Genomic DNA, 16,095 nt, shown 5'->3' with positions numbered 1-16,095 from the left:
TTGGACAAACAACATTATTAGCTGTCAGGTTCCAAGGAGTTAGGACTTTCACACATCTTGTGTCCTCCTGTCTTGCCAGTTACTGGCATCACTGGCTCTACAAGGAAGAGGACACCTCTCAGATCTCACCCTTCGCCATTACAGACTCACTGAATAATCGCTTTTGTGATCCACCTTTTTTTTATCTGCAGGATTTCCAGAAGTCTGCCCCAGAGCTTAGTGCCCTTATGGTGAGAAAAGTAATTGCCAGCAACTGGAGGGATAGAATAGAACAGACTCTATCAGTTGGAAGAGACCTACAACGATCATCTAGTCCAACTGCCTGACTACTTCAGGGCTGGCCAAGTTAAAGCATGTTATTAAGGGCATTGTCCAAATGCCTCAAATGCTGACAGGCTCCGGGCATCGACCACCTCTCTAGGAAGCCTGTTCCAGTGTTTGACCACCCCCCCCCAGTATAGAAATGTTTCCTCATGTCTAGTCTGAACCTCCCCTGATGCAGCTTTGAACCGTTCCCAGGACTCCTGTCCCCGGATCCCAGGGAGAAGAGCTCAGCACCTCCCTCCCCACGGGCCCTCCTCAGGAAGCTGCAGAGAGCAATAAGGTTGTCCCTCAGCCTCCTGCTCTCCAAAAGAGATCAGCCCGGAGTGCTCTGCTGCTCCTCAGAGGACATGCCTTCCAGCACTGTCACAAGCTTTGCTGCCCTCCTCTGGAAGCATTCAAGGACCTTCACATGCTTCTTAAATTGTGGGGCCCAAAACTGCACACAGTGCTCCAGGTGAGGCCGAACAGACGTTGAACACAGCGGGACAATCCCCTCCCTTGGCCAGCTGCTTCTACTGTCTTTGATGCCCCCCACGATGCGGCTGCCCTCTTGGTGCCAGGGGACACTGCTGGCTCCTCCTGAGCTGCTCACCACCCCCACACCCCTTTCTGCAGGGCTGCTCCAGCCACTCTTCTCCCCATTTATACTTGGGCCTGGCGTTACTCTGTCCCAGACACAGAATCTGCCACTTGGACTGGTTCAATTTCATGCCGCTGATGATTGCCCAATGCTCCAATCTATCTAAATCCCTCTGCAAGGCCTTTTGTCCCTCTAGAGAGTCAACAGCACGTCCCGGTTTGGTATCATGGGCAAGTTTGTTAGTGGGGCATTCAGCTCCTGCATCCAGAACATTGATCAAAATACTGAACAGCATTGGCCCTAGGATTGAGCCCTGAGGAACGCCGCTGGTGACCGGCCACCAGCCAGGTGTTACCCCATTCACTACAACCCTTTGAGCCCTGCCATCCAGCCAGTTCTTCACCCAGCTCGCCGTGACCCCACTTATCCCACAATTGGACAACTTGTCCAGAAGGATGCTGTGAGGGACAGTATCAAAACCCTTACTAAAATCCAGAAAAACTACATCCACCACCTTCCCTTCATCCACTGGGTGGGTGATGTTATCGTAGAAGGATATCAAAGTCGTTACAGGACTTTCCCTTTGTGACTCATGTGCCTGATGATTGCACTATTCTTTAAATGCTTTTCAATAGTACTCAGTATAGTCTTTTCCACAATTTTCCCAGGAACTGAGGTTAGACTTACAGGTCTGTAGTTCCCTGGGTCTTCCCTCATGCCCTTTTTGAGGACTGGAATAACATTGGCTAGTTTCCACTCAGCAGGGACGCAGTGCAGCTTCCTACAGCGCCTAAGGCAATCGCTTCCAATAGCACAACTACCAAAGAAAGTTTCAAACCCCCCAAACTCTCTTTCTTACTCCCAAACCACTCGCTCTTCATCAAACAGCCCAGCACACATTGGTAAGGTGAAGTGCTGCGTTACTTCGCATGCCAAAGTTTTGCTCCTGTCTCTTTCGTGAACTGAGAACAGTCACACGGGTGGCTCTGAAGTCACCCATCATGGGCCTGCCACGCACAAACCAGGCTTCCCGTTTGCCACGGCGACCCGAGGAGACCTGCGCTGAACCAGGAGCACAGGAGCACAGACTCACCTCTCCTCCAGACCTTGCCTTTCTTAGCGCTGGACCACACCACCGCAACAGCACAAATTCCCATACAGGGAAGGTGGGAGAAGAACCCACACGAATAAAGGGACTCACCTGCTCTTTTTCTCCAGGTGTCTCCCCATCCGCGTGCACCGGAAAGCATATTTTTATGCAAACAAAATGAAATTTCTATTCTGATACGGGAAAGTTCAGGATCAGTCATTTGATCCCATGTCCCACCATGTGCTCAGCAGCCTTCTCGGAGCAAAACTTATCGCGCAGAAGGAACTCGCCAGCAGAACTTGCTCCTGTGAGGTCCCCACCCTCTTGCTGACTTGCTCCCTTTCTCCATCTGCATGTTTTGCAATACAGCGGCCCCTCCACAGCACATTCCCTCTGCACCGCTGGCCTGAAATTGTGTAAATATTCTGTATTGCATCAGCTGGAAGTTCTCAGACTGCCGCGGTAAGGCACCAAAATGCCCTTCCAGATTAAGGGTCTGTCAATAGCTTGGAATTTCCTTCCTGTGAGGAAGACGGTGGCTTTGCTCTCTTGGTGAAGGTTCTCCTATTCACGGCTGCTTCTCCAGTCTCCGCTCTGCCCAAAGCACCGAGACATCTGAGAGAGCATTTTTTTTAGGTAACTTCAAGGCTAGAACCAGGAAGCACAGGATATTTTGCAAGAAAGTTCAGTGTTGCAAAACTAATGCCTAGTTCCTGGCAATGAGGTTTCACATAAACAGTGGAATTTTGGCTATTTTAGGGACATCAGTCAGAAGATGGTGAAAGTAAAAAATGGGGAAGGAAGGACTTTTGCACTATATTTTTTTTATTCTGCTCTTTGCAGATTGTTCAGTGGTTATCTTCCCATCTACCCAGGGAGAAGGCTTCCAGCATGGGGGGAGGAGGACAACAGTGCTTAAGGACCTAGGAAGAGCTGGAAAATGGGAAATCTCTGAATCGACGGAGATGCATCTGTTCCAACTGGTACTGTACGTTGAAGGACAGCCCTCCTCTTTATAACTTGTCTCTGCTAAAGCAGCCAACATCAGAAGAGCTGAAACCATCCAGCATCCAGCACCTCCCCACGAGCATATTTTAAAGGCAGAAGGTAATAAAGTTCTGGCTCACCAGGAGGTGGTTTTGGTGGAGGACCAAGTGTGGTAGCATCGGGGCATACTTGCATCCCCTTGTCACAAGTTGCACACTTTTGGCCCCCATGTGCACCCTTGTCCTTAAATACCCCTTTATCATAAGAAGGACATGGGCAATGTAAGGACATGAAACCCCTTTCATTTTTTGAAGGGTATCCTAGCTCTTCTCAGATCTGTGACAAGGGGATGCAAATATGAGGAGGAACTTCTTCCCCATGAGGGTGGCAGAGCCCTGGCACAGGCTGCCCAGAGAGGTGGGGGAGTCTCCGTCTCTGGAGACATTCCAACCCCGCCTGGATGCGTTCCTGTGCCACCTGCTGTGGGTGACCCTGCTGTGGCCGGGGGTTGGAGGAGATGATCTCCAGAGGTCCCTTCCGACCCTGACATTCTGTGATTCTGTGTTATGCCCTGATGCGACAACCCACTGAATGTTTTTTGGGAAGTTTGTCCCCCATTTGCAGAATGGGGAATGCTGGGTGCAACCCGGAGTGTGCCGGTCTGTCTGCGGTGGTAAGGACGGCGAGGGAACAGCCCCGGCGGATGGGCTGAGCTCTCTGCTCTGCTTCCATCGTTCCGCTGCAGCCTGGTGGCATGTGGGGAGAGCCTCGTGCCCTGAAACACAGGGAACCGAGCGGCTCCAAACTTAGAAACCGAGAGTAAAACATTGCCCAAAGCAGAGAAACTTCATCCATTACCTCGAATGTATGCTTTGACTACAGACTCCTTAACACCACACAGCCCCCCCCGTCCTTATCCATGCCCCTCTCCCAGGGAAAAGGCCAGCTTGTTAAAATGGAGAACCCGGGAGAGCAGCAGAAGCAAAAGGCAATCTTCAAATGCGTCTAATTGAAGAAAAAACCCTACCAGTAAGAATACAACCTCAGCGTCAGAGCAACTAGATTTCTTTAAAAACTTTTCTCAAGGATCCTGTAGGGAAGGTTTTTAACATCATGGGGTGAAAGGGAAGATCCCGTTACGATCACTTGTGGCGACAGACGAAACCAAAATGGGTAGAATTTCAATGGCTGTTCTTGCCAATAGAGAGATTTCGGTTGTGAGGTCCACTAAGACACGGTGCAGCGCGCTGAGCTGCTCGTCTGCTCACAAGGCACCTGGAAGATGAACTGCCATGTGGATAAGTGAAAAGCAGCAAACACAGGAAGAACAACTCTTAACTGTACACTCTCGTGACTCAAAAAGGTATTGGAAATATCACATGAAAGCACAGGCGGGTAGAAAAACAGTGAAAGGAATTATTACGGAAGAAATTAGGGGACAGAAAAGAAAATGGTCTTACGATGACCTACAAATATAGAGCACACTCCATCTCAGAGAGGATGCGTGGCATCCCCGGGCCTGCCCTGCTTGACTTGCTCCGGCACCACGCGGCTACGTCCTCGCTGGCCAGACCCTGCCCTGCCGGCCCTCTGCTCGTGCTCCGCTCCCGGTCACCCGCGCCGCTCCCTGACCAGGCTTTCTTGGAGGGCAGGTATTTGGAGTTGGCCCCGAGGGTACGGGGTTGGCATTTCGGACTTTTGTCTTGTGATAAAGTGCCCAGGCAGGAATTACGCTGGTGCGGAGTAATACGGCTTTTATGTTGCGACATTAAATGCTCAAAACCATTAAATGGTCAAAATTGTATTTTTTTTTTTTTTTTAGTGCTCAGAAATCTACATGCACATCTGCTGTGTCACAACAACAGAAAAACATGAAATTATGGGGGCAAATTTTAAGTCATTTGCTGAAAGAATTTCGCCTTTAACTCAGATTCTAAGAAAGCAACCGTGAAAGCCTTCCATTTCTTCTTACTTTGTGCTTTGTGCAGGCTTGAGCTTCAGAAAAAAAAAACCCAAACAACCACTGTTTGACTTTGTTCCTGCACTCACTTATGGAAATAGCATCATCGAGAAGCAGACTGTAAGTATTTCTTAAGGTTGGGGTTTTTGTTTTGTTTTGTTTTGTTTTTCTTCATGCGGCAAAAGATTTTGCACTTGTGTGTCGGGGCAGTTTGCACCGCTGGGAGCCCCACGGGCAGGTTCCCCCTGAGCGGTGCAGAGCGGGCTGTCAGCGGGGGTTAAGGGGAATCTTTCCGCGGGAATGCATGGGCCACGAGCCCGGTCAGTGCCCGGGCAGGCACGCGGACTCTCCGGCTGCCTCCTTCCTGGCGTCTGCGGTAGCTCTGCGGAGCCCCGCAGGAATGGTGTCGGAAACGGGGCAGCGCTTGGCGCCGCGTAGTGCCCAGGGCTGTGTCTCCACAGGGCTGCGTCTGGGGGCAGGATTTTGGAGGGGGGAGCTGGAGGAGATGGGCTGCGTCTGCGTGTGCAGAGCTACACAGCTAAGAGAGGGTCTGGCTCCATGTTGGGAACTGCCCCCAGGGGGTCAGGCCTGGCCAGAGAAGGGCCGTTCTGCGTAGCGACGATGAATTGAGTTTCTGCCAGGGAGAGCAGAGTTTGTGCTGCCCACAGAGAACCCGTTTCACCGGTGTGTTTGTAACCAGCGGGGGAAACCTCACTGTCCAAACGGAGCTTCGCGTGTCTTAGGACATCTTCACAACAGGAACAGAAACTGCATTTAAGCATATGGGAAATAAATCTACGCCGTGCCTGCGCACGGCTCTGCCCTCACTCCAGTCACATGCAACGGCCTCCGGGGTCACCGGGCTGCCAGCTTTCTGAGCACGAGGGGAAACTGCAGAAGGTCTTTGGTCTGGTTTTCTCCAGGCCACGGTCAGGATTAAACTGTGCTGGGTGAAGAGGAAATGCGTTTGACTACATTAAATGGTCCAGATGAAACTAAATGCTTGCGAACCACTAAGAGCAGTGGAGCCTTTTCTTAGGGCCTCCATCCAGTACATCACCCCTGGGACCCAGAGCTCCCTGGAAGTCCCAGGTGGGACCAGCACTAGGGTCCAGAAACTCTGCTGTGTTTGTGCTGATGGAGGTGATCCTTCCCCTCTGCTCAGCACTGGTGAGGCCACACCTGGAGTGCTGTGTCCAGTTCTGGGCTCCTCAGTACAAGAGAGACATGGACACACTGGAGAGAGTCCAAGGAAGGGCCACAAAGATGAAGAAGGGGCTGGAGCATCTCTCATGAGGATGGGCTGAGAGAGCTGGGACTGTTCAGCCTGGAGGAGAGAAGGCTCGGCAGGATCTTATCAACATATACCTCAAGGAAAGGTGTAAAGAAGACAGTGCCAGACCCTTCTCAGTGTTGCCCGGTGACCAGGTGAGAGGTGGTGGACACAAATTGAAGTACCAGGAAATTCTTCTTAAGCATAAGAAGAAAGTTTTTAGCTGTAAGGCAGACTGAACATTGGAGCAGGTTGCCCAGAGAGGTTGTGGGGTTTCCATCTGTCCTGATTTGAGGTAAAACAGAACCAATTTTCTGATTTGTAATTTTACTTTTTAGCTGGGCCTCTTCTAACTGACTAACGTCTGAAATTAACAGCATCTTGTTCAGAAACTGTTCACTCTCAGAGGGGTAAGACCTGATTGTACCAAGGAACGGTGCGCACAGAGGCTCTTGCTTATACTTATTGCTGTACCAACCAAGGGCAGCGAACTTCGCCGTTTGCCCCGTTAGAGGGTCGGAAGCGGAGAAGCGCAGAGGGGTCCCACCTGCAGGGAGGAGCAGACGGGACAGGGGACCCCAAACCGACCATCAGGGTATTCCATCCCATCTGCACCACGCTCGGTGTAAAAGCTGAGGGATCAAAGGGGCAAGGGGGCTCTGGCTCGTTCTTTCTTCAATGGCCGACGTCTGAGGAGGACCCTGTCTGTCCGTCTGCCTTTGATCCCAATCCCAGCATTCCTGACTCTAGTTCCGGAATTCAGCTCCCGTCCGTTGCTGACTCCAGTCTGGGACTTTCCCTGTGTCTGCTGGTGACGCGATCGCCATCCTGGGAGCTGGATACGGTTTTGTATCTATTGTATATGTTTTTTTTTCTTTAATTTTTATTATTCTATTATTATTTACTATTTCCTTACTTATTATTATTTTCATTAAAGTAGTTTAGTTCTTTTTCTAAACTCGTAAATCTCCTTAATCTCTTCCTCTCCTCTCTGAGGAGAGATGGGGGGAGGGGCCATCTGTTGTTCTGCTTGGCCAATCCGGCCAAAACCATGACACCATCCTTGGAGATATTCAAAAGCTGACTGGACATGGTCCTGAGCAACCAGCTGTGGTTGACTCTGCTTTGAGCAGGGGGGGAGTGGACTAGATGACCTCCAGAGGCCCCTGCCAACCTCAGCAATGCTGTGATCCCCCCATCTTCTGCTGATGGGCTGTGAGAGAAGGCTCTACAGGACTTTTCAGAGAGCACTGATGCACCCTGTCCCCAGCCAGTGTCCTGGAGCTGATTTACAGGCATAATTAGTACGGGGCGATGGTCTGGTTCCCCGCTCTTCTCTAGCTCACTAACCTCTGCTCAGTACTCTTGCGGCACACTGAAAGATAAACAAGAACATGCTACTTCATGGAAACGGCCGAGTGCCATTTGTGGCTGTTGGGCAGATCATCTCCAGGGGGGTCTCAGCTGAGGGGGGGCTGTCGGTCGAGAGGATCCGCTGTGAGGTACTCACTCCTCTGGCATAAGGAAAGTCCTGACCACTGTCAGGATATGGCACTCCAGGGCACTCTCGCCATGGTGAGTGGGGTTGGAGAAAGTAAACGCAAGGTTCAAGTGAAGACTTTCTCTGCCTTCTTGCCCTGCACTTTGCGCCCTCATGAGGCAGAGCATCATCAGCCAGCCCATGCCCTGCTCCCTCTGCCTTCCTACAGCACGCTGGCACGGCTTTCTGATGGTTAACGTGTCCAAGAGATGTCAGCCAACTATCACATAACCAACCCCAAGGAAGGCAAAAAACTGTGCGGCCAACACAGCAGAGGAGACCTCCAGTCCCCAGGGTGTTCAGGCTCTTGTCTGGGACAAACCCAGTTGTCGCTACTCAGAACAAACGGATGGGAGACAATAATGGAAGTGCTGGTGCATCATTGTCCCGCTATTGCTAATCTGCATAGAAGAACACACGAGGGGTTAATCTAATTAGTCGGTTTTACTCCTGGGGCTGACAGAAGTCAGCCAAATTAGAAATGCCCACCGCAAAGTCTCTCCCAGGTTTACCAGCCTCCAGGGACTGGGGGAAGAGGGGCAATACAATCCCAAAGCAGCGGTGTTAGTACAGCGCGTCCTGTCACACCACGGCTATGGGCACGGAGCGTGGCACGCGGGCAAGGCTTGCTGATAAAGGGATGACCCTGGAAAAGCGTGTCGGAGTCAGGCATCCCCCCGACAACAGCTACCCCAGGCTCCCTCTTCCCTCTGCTAACACAACTCCTTTTTTTTTTTTTTTTTTTCTGTTGTTGCTGAAAGACAGCCAGAGACTGTGGAATAATCAGCACTTTTGAGCCCACTGTTTCTCTTGTCTCCAAGGAAACTGTGCTATTATGCTCCACGTAAAACCGAGCAGGATTTTCAAGAAGGGAAGTCTCCACAGGTAGCAGCGGGGAAGCACCCTAAGCGGGAGAAGAGGGAGGAAGCTCTGCAGGAGGAGAGGGGTTGGGAAGAGCTTTGCACAAGCTGGGCAGCTACGGAGGGGCAAGGCAAGGGGTCCCTGCGCAAGCCGTGCTCGTCTCTCCAAGGCGGGCAGCTTCTGGTGCTGGGTCACCGAGTGAGAGGGCAGAAGTTAAACAGCCAGTCCTTGCGTGGAGGGAGGGAAGGCTCAGTGCTTGCGAGGAAGAAACGCGCCAGGCTGCTCAAGGGAAGGCAGGCAGGGCCGTGCTTCACCCTCAGGACTCCGCTCAGCGGCCTGACAATTGCAGTTAGCAGCTATCAGGTCCTACTTGCTTTTGGGCGGATCAGTGGCACTCCAGGGTAGGACGCTACAGTCACTCCACCAGCAGCTGAGTAAAATAAGTGCTTTGCAGGGACCATCTTTGCAAGGATGGCAAAGGAGGAGCGGATGTCTCCTCTCCCGCCTCGCTTTCCCCCATCAGTAGCTCAGTGCCTGTGGTCCGCAGCATTGAATCCAGCCACTGTGCTATTAGCTGGGGCTTTTTTCAATCTTGAGGACCAGGATAGAGAGGGCTCACAGAGCCCTGGCTGGAGGCATCCTCACCCCTCACGCTGTTGGATCCTTTGCAGCCTGTCCCGTTGGGAAGGACAGCACAAGCTGAAAGCGATGCAGTCAGAGTGCCTATGCTGAAAACTTCCATTCACAAGCCCAATTTCGGGTGAACTCAGCCATCTTTGTGTTGCTATAGCAGCCCCTGGCAGGGCTTTCTGCTCAGCGAAGCACTAGGGCATCTCCATTTTCCATTCCACCAGCCAGCTCCCTCCCAGCCAGCTCCTACCACCGCTCCACCCAGGAGGAGAACGGATCTGCCCAGGGTCCGGCCACTGACCCATCTCCGTGCCAGAGCCACAGCTAAGGGGGGGGCAATCTGCAACGGGCAGGAATTTCAGCCCACCGCTGATGACCAGCTGATCAGCTGGTTTCTGGCTGAAGTTCGATACTGGGAGGACAAGCGCCGCTCTCCCCACTGCTCCCTACTCGTGGTAAGGTCCTGTGGTGAGGTTGTCTCTCTCTAGCTGCTCACCAGGCATTTCACCCCGGCCCAGAACATACAGTCCCACTTTTAACGCACTCCCCTCTGGGCTGTCCCCTGTCCTAAAGCAGGTTGAAAGCTACCCCTGCTGCTCTCTCGTGCGTATGCCCAAGGAAATCTCCTGCCATCCTCCTGTCCTGCTTCAGTCCCTGGGCCTGGCACCGCTCTTACTCATGCATTCAGATTTTCTAACAAAACCACTCACCTGGAACAAGTGCCGGTTGTCGAGCAGGAAGGGCAGCAGGTCTTTTTCGTCTTGGGTGATTACTCTGAGCTGTTTCGTTCTTTAATTCTTTAAGCTCAAAGGCAGGACGCAGGATTTTCTCCTTAGAAAGGTACAGCGTTAGCCGAGAGCTCTGAGCCGTACCTCCTGAGAGAGGAAAGGAAGACTGTAATATGCTCAGGATACATGGCAGTGGGGGGTGGGGGAGTGGCGTGTAGGAGGAGACTGAAAAAATCTTCGATGATTGCAGGAGACCAGAGGACAGAAAGCACCTGTCACCATGATGTTGCATATAGTCCATACTGGATTTAACACTACCGGCGTTTTCGCACTTCCTTCTGCTTCCTCGCACAAGCTGTCGGCGGTAACAGAGCGCGGGGCTGTTAAACAAGAGCCAGATCCCCCCCTGCCCCTCAGCCCCATCCTTCCAGGAGGGTGGCTGCACGCCGAGATCCAGCCAGCCCCAACAGCTGGGTACCCCGAAGGGGCAGGTCCTTCACCAGTCCAGGCTGTGTCAGCAGGACCTCAGAGATCCAGATACATCCCTGGGGTTTCCTAAGGGGGGGACACGACATGTGTCTGTGCCTCAGCCGAATCGCTGTACTCTCCCATTGCTATATCGGGCAAGTCACAAGGAGGAATCAATTCACTGCACGTGCCAAGGAAATGCGTTAGCAACACAGTCTGCCAGGGAGCCAGATGCTGCTTTCAAGGAAGCAGGCAAAACTTCCACTGTCTTTCCTCACTGATCTCTTAAATATTGATTCCTGCCGCAGTTTCTTTGGTAGAAGTCTTGCATTTCAAAACTTCCATCAATGCACTATGCTACAAACACCGGCCGGCTGGCAGGCGTGAGCACCACACAGCCAGTCCCGGCCTCCGAATGGGGCAGAGGGAAAAATTATGTCCAAACCCCAAGCCCCAGCACCAAGGTTACAACAGCACCTCTCTTTCTATTCCTCCCAGATACGTGACTCCCAGGGGACGTGACTCGGTCGTTTCCTGACTTCTCCTTAATTCATGTGTCACCAGTGCAGGGGCTGTGCTGCGGGCTCCAGCTTCAGCACACCAACCGCCACGTGTTGCCTCTGCAGCGAGAACGTGCCACAGAGTTTGAACTCATCCAGCGAGGGGTAGGTCAAAGCCAAAGCGTCAGGCTCATCTGACAGAGGGTCCTGGAACTGAAAATCCCCCCGAGCCCTCTGTCCACAATCAGGCTCCATGGGAAGAGGAGAGCTAGACCTCTTCAGCCCAGGTTACAGGGAACAACTCCCAACACCGACTGGCTTTTTGCAGATATTAATCATAGAATCATAGAAACACCTCTCCTGTGAAAAAGGCTGAGAGAGTTGGGGGTGTTCAGCCTGGAGAAGGGAAGGCTTGGGGAGAATTTAGAGCCCCTTCCAGTCCCTAAAAGGGGCTCCAGGAAAGCTCGGGACAAACTTTTCAGCAGGGCCTGTTGCGATAGGGCAAGAGGTAATGGTTTTAAACTAAAGGAGGGAAGATTTAGACTAGATATAAGGAAGAAATTTTTTTATGCTGAGGGTGGTGAGCCCCTGGCCCTGGTTGCCCAGAGAGGTGGTAGATGCCCCGTTCCTGGAAACATTCAAGGTCAGGTTGGACGAGGCTCTGAGCACCTCATCTAGTTGAAGATGTCCCTGCTCTTTTCAGAGGGGCTGGACTAGATGGCCTTTAAATGTCCCTTCTAACCCAAACTATTCTACGATTCTATGATTTAGGTTGGAAGACCTTTAAGATCATCAAGTCCAACAGTAAATCAGGACAGTGATTAGATGGAGCTTCACTGGATGGGTTATTTGCAGCCTGGGGTCTCGACTATCTCTGTCATTCTCCCTCGTTTTAACTTGCTCCATCTGCCAAATCAGCACGGGCACAGGCCATTGCTGCATCAGGAGGCAAGGACACACTGTCTGCAGCCGACAGACTGCTTGGTCTTCACGCGGCTTGGTTGCTCATGTGTAAATGGAGGAAATGGCACTAATCTCCCCATTGAAGGCTGCACAAGGTCTCAGGTCATGCGAGCGTCAGCTGGGGCTGGAAACCCAAGCAAAGTTTCAGTCACCTTTCCAGCAAAGCGCATATTGGAATGGGCTGCACAAGAAGATAGTTTTATTCCCAAATTAATGCCTTTGGTTATGGGGGATAGACTCCAGCACTCTGCTTGCACCACCCGCCCAAAACGCTCCTGCGGAAATGTGGCCGCGGGCCAGTCCAGCCCCAGAGGGACACGGAGGTGGATGGCAGCGGCACAGCCGGGGGCACGGCCGGTCTCCTTTGCTCCTTCTGCCGGGTCAGAGCATCGGCCGCGGGGGAGGTTGTCCCAGGGAAAGGACATCTCTCGTTCCTTGTGCCCCTGCTCAGCGGGTGCTGGTACAGAAGGGTGCCCGACGCCACCGCTGGCTGTCTGCTCCAGGCTGGGTGACCTGCAGCAGCCAGAGCTCCTTGGGCTCAGTGCATTTCTGGCACTATCCAGAGAGGGGCAGAGCCGCCACACGCACGGCCATCCTTCAACCGGTGCGTGAGTCCCTGAGCCTACCTCAGGGAGAAATGGCTGGCTAACAGTGAATCACTGCCCTTTTCCACTCCCTATCCCTGCAGTTCAGCTTGGCCCCAAGAATCTATGCTAAGTCCTACCCAGTTTTTTAATCCCCAGGTGAATACCTCTAGGCCTTTTTCAGCCATAAACTCACAGTGACGAATGCCTTAAGCCTTCTCCTTAAGCAACTTTTTCCATGTTTCCTTTCGACTTGCACGTGTGGCAGTTTCCAGACACCTTCGGAGCAGCAGTCTGAAGCTATGGAGGAGGAGAGCTCTGCTCCCTCGGGCTGGAGGTGCCCGATGCTCAGGCAGAGCCTTTTCAGGGTGCACCAATCCTTGGGGAACAAACCCCACGGTGAGCTACTCCCTGCTACCCCCAGGTGTCTCCTCTTTCCACAAGTGCACACTTGATCATCCACAACGCGCAGAGGCCACGTGATACCGTAAGTTATCAACGACGGGCAAAAGGAAACTCACAATGTCACCCTCGTGAGAGGTGCTGAGAAAAGACACGACAACTGCGCCTCATGTCCCTTAGTCACCCTATAAAGGGTATTCTGATGCTACCCTCGCGCAGCCCTTTGAAGATAAAGGAAGGGCTTGTTGGGAAACGGCCTGAAAATAGTTTTCCCAAATCGGCTGCCTGGTGATTTTCCCCACAAAGCACCTTTCAAAATGATTTACGCTAATCTCACAACTAGACTAAAAATGTTACATAGGGACAGGGTAGTTTGTTTTGCACCCACTCCCTCTTTAAACGTGCCCTCAGTCTGTATCTCAGCACAACTTAGACCCCAGTCCTAAACCAGGAAAGTTCTGGGCAAAGGACTCTTGAGGCAGATTTTTACAGAGGGTCTGTGTGTCGAAAAGAGAGATTTGCAGGTCCAGTAGAACTTCTTTATCATCTCTTTGTTTTTTTAAGAAAGACATTGATTATCTATTGGATCTTTAAAAAGCAAAACACCTAAAAATGGGCTAAGTGTTGACCCATACTGTAATGATACGGAAAAAACCCACACGTGAAGCTCTGTTAGCGCGCGGTTATGGCAAATTCAGTTTCTATACACAACCTGGATGAGGCATTGAGATTGCAGGGCTGGGTTAGAAAAACCCAAGGGCTGGGTTCAAAAACCCAAGGGTTGGGTTAGAAAAACCCAAGCAGGAGTCCCATGGTTTCAGTGTCTTCCAATAAGCACTTACTGCCTTTAGCCTTTTGTAAGGGCTCAATTTCTCCGAACCGCTGAAAAAAACACCCCTTAAGGAGCGTGCTGTGATGAATTGCAGGTGTAAGTGCATGCAGTCCTGTCGCCTGAACGCGAGGACAAGTGGGAGGACACACGTGAACCACCCTTACCTAGCCGTGTCGTAGGAACACGGATGTTTTCCGCTGGGGTGTAGAAAGCCACTGGGATATTCCCAGCTGCTAATTGTCATGGGGGAAGATGTGATTTTCTTGTATGTTAAGCAATCCGACAACCCTTCCTTCCCTGGATTTTGCAATTCTGTGGTCTTGTTCTCCTTGTTACAGTAACCTTAATTTGGGGGTTGGGATTAATTGTGTGTCCTGCACTGCTCACTTGGCCCAGGGAGCAGCGTGCAGTTATGCAGCTGTGACCTTCATTCCAAGTTAGCAGAGTTTCTGCAAATTAATCTCCTTTGTGCTTCACAGAGCTGCTCAAGTAACAGAATTTCCTTATGGGAAATGCCAATATTTCAACATTTATTTTTGCCCTATTTTGGAACAAAAGGTCCAAATTTCAACTCTTGCAACACGTGAGGTTCAGGAAAATTCAGAAATGTAAAGAAATGTTTTGTTTTGGATCAGAATGATGTAAGTCAACTCCCATCTGAGCTGTAATATTTCTTCATGTGAGTGCCTCTCATGATAATTTTTTTGCCCGAGCTGCCACAGTGCATCATCCCTGATGCAGCCTGGAGGGAGAGCAAAGGCCAAGGAGGGCTAAAAGAGAAAGAGCACGCGATGCAGGTCTCCCTGACAGCACCTGCCAGGACATTTTGCTTAGAATTTCTGATTGGACAATGAAAGCGATAGTTAAAAAATGGTATATCACAGAATCACAGAACGTCGGGGTTGGAAGGGACCTCTGGAGATCATCGCGTCCAAGCCCCGGCCACAGCAGGGTCACCCACAGCAGGTGGCACAGGAACGCGTCCAGGCGGGGTTGGAACGTCTCCAGAGACGGAGACTCCACCACCTCTCTGGGCAGCCTGTGCCAGGGCTCTGCCACCCTCACAGCAAAGAAGTTCCTCCTCGCGTTGAGATGGAACTTCCCATGGGCAAGTTTGTGCTCGTTACCCCTTGTCCTGTCCCCGGGCACCACTGAGAAGAGCCTGGCCCCATCCTCCTGACACCCCCCCTTTAGATATTGATGAGCATTGATGAGATCCTCTCTCGGTCCTCTCTTCTCCAGCTGAACAGCCCCAGGGCTCTCAGCCTTTCCTTATAAAATAGATGTTCCAGTCCCCTCATCATCTTTGTCACCTCTGCTGTCCCCTCTCCAGCAGTTCCCTGTCCTTCTGGAACCGGGGAGCCCAGAACTGGACACAACGACCCAGGGGCGGCCTCCCCAGGGCAGAGCAGAGGGGGAGGGTGACCTCCCTCCACCTGCTGCCCACGCTCTTCTTGATGCCCCCCAGGATGCCATTGGCCTTCTTGGCCACAAGGGCCCATTGCTGGCTCATGGTCATCCTGTTGCCCACCAGGACTCCCAGGTCTCTTTCCACAGAGCTGCTCTCCAGCAGGTCACCCCCAGCCTGTCCTGGTGTGGGGGGTTATTCCTCCTGAGCTGTATGATCCTACACTTGCCCTTGTTGAATTTCGTAAGGTTTCTCTCCGCCCAGCTCTCCAGCCTGTCCAGGTCTCACTATATGGTGGCACGGCCTTCTGGTGTGGTATATCCCAGGACAAAAATTATTACCCCAAATTTTTGACTGAGTAGTTTCAAGTGATGCATGAGACAAACTTTTGTGAGCTCCTGAAGTTTCTCTCATTCAAAAGTGCCCTCATTTTCTCCTTGGTTCTGCTGAGAATGTATGTGATTGATTGAGACGTTTCAGCTATTTTGAATCCCAGCTCATGCTCCCTGCTTCTCCCAGGTGCACAGGGAACTTGTGCTGCACAATTTGAGGAGGAGCTCTGTTTCAGGAGTTCGTGTGATTTGTTTTGTACCATTTTTTTAGAAATCCCTGTATGTTACTGTACAGGCCGAGGCAGCATGAACTGCAGATGCCTAACGTGGTTGCTCTGGTGATGCCCGAAGTCTTAAAAACAACATTTTCTCAAACTGCTCAGCAAACTTTACTGACATTTCCACTGGAGAATGAATCCCCTGCTCCCTCCTGAAAAGGCTCCCTGGTGGAAACTCACCTGGATTCCCATAGCATGAGGTGTGAGCAGTCATTTAGCTTTTCTTCCCTGCCCTAATCCACCTCTGACTCTTCCTTCCAGCCCCATGCCTTTCTACTAGCACTACAAACTGCCTAGAGGTTGTTCTGCCTGATATGTTTGAAAGAGGCTTGATTTCAGTTTCATGCCATAAACA

The 16,095-nt window shown here is 51.7% G+C and overlaps 1 protein-coding gene across 22 annotated transcripts in view; it reads right to left on the bottom strand.

Annotated features, from left to right (window-relative positions):
• The window catches only part of LOC141734391 (excitatory amino acid transporter 4-like), a 40,328-nt gene that overhangs the window by 16,829 nt on the left and 7,404 nt on the right, over window positions 1–16,095 (bottom strand). For 13 of the 22 annotated variants that reach the window (XM_074566111.1, XM_074566104.1, XM_074566094.1 and 10 more), the window contains exon 2: window positions 9,956–10,120. The exons of 6 other annotated variants lie outside the window; for them this stretch is intronic. The gene's annotated coding sequence lies outside the window, so the exon portion shown is untranslated. Of the gene's footprint in view, window positions 1–2,105; window positions 9,809–9,955; window positions 10,121–16,095 lie in introns of those variants that run through there. 3 more of the 22 variants (XM_074566115.1, XM_074566099.1, XM_074566103.1) reach the window with 1 other exon arrangement.

This window comes from Larus michahellis, chromosome 23, assembly GCF_964199755.1.
Source record: "Larus michahellis chromosome 23, bLarMic1.1, whole genome shotgun sequence".
Taxonomy (NCBI): domain Eukaryota; kingdom Metazoa; phylum Chordata; class Aves; order Charadriiformes; family Laridae; genus Larus; species Larus michahellis.
The sequence above is the reverse complement of the archived record's forward strand: the minus strand, read 5'-3'. Positions and strand labels throughout refer to the sequence as shown.